Raw genomic sequence first — 792 nt, 5'->3', positions numbered from 1 at the left:
ACTAAGGAAACGTCAATGGAAGGAAGAGACAAGGTGTAGAATGGAGAGAATAGTTCGAAACTTTCCCCCCAGCAAGAGCTTACACAAGATATATAAGGGACTCAACTCAATAGCAAGAACACAAGTAATTCAACTTGAAGATAGGTAAATGATCCAAATTGGCTTTTCTCAAATGAAGACAGACAAAGGGCCAGTGGGTATATGGAAAAAATTCTCAGCATCACTTACCATCAGGGAAATGTTACTGAAAAATCACAAGGAGATGTCCGCTTACCGTAGTGAAGGTGGCTGTTGTCAAAACCAACACAAACAAATGCTAGTAAGGACACGGAGAAAAGGGAACTCATACACTGCTGGTGGGGATGCAAATTAACACAGCCATTACGTTATCCAGGAGACAGTGACAGGAATATTCATATAAGCAGTTAGTTATCGAAAATGTAAGAACAGCAGCTCCAATTCCTGCTAGAGGTAGATTAGATAAATAAATCCCACGTATTCATTTAATAAAATGCTCTGGCACACAGAAAGTAAGTCAACTATGCTACAGGCGTCAGCATGGGTGATATGACAAGAACATGGCATAAAACGTCTTGAAATAATTAAATACCATTATACTGGTAAAAGGTCAAGAGAAAGGTCAATCTAACAAAATAGTGCTTTGGGATACATATTTAGATAGTAAAGCTATAAATAAAACCATAGAAGCCATTTACGGAACATTTAGTATAGAATTTATTTCCATGGAGTAGAAAAGGCAAAAGTGATTGGTGAGGAGCACGGAATATTTAA

The 792-nt window shown here is 37.6% G+C and overlaps 1 protein-coding gene across 1 annotated transcript in view; it reads right to left on the bottom strand.

Annotated features, from left to right (window-relative positions):
• The window catches only part of GPC6 (glypican 6), a 1,125,082-nt gene that overhangs the window by 1,031,944 nt on the left and 92,346 nt on the right, over nucleotides 1-792 (bottom strand). The window lies entirely within an intron of this gene.

The sequence above is a fragment of the Otolemur garnettii genome, unplaced genomic scaffold (genome assembly GCF_000181295.1).
Source record: "Otolemur garnettii isolate 467f Iridium unplaced genomic scaffold, OtoGar3 scaffold00034, whole genome shotgun sequence".
Lineage (NCBI taxonomy): Eukaryota > Metazoa > Chordata > Mammalia > Primates > Galagidae > Otolemur > Otolemur garnettii.
The sequence above is the reverse complement of the archived record's forward strand: the minus strand, read 5'-3'. Positions and strand labels throughout refer to the sequence as shown.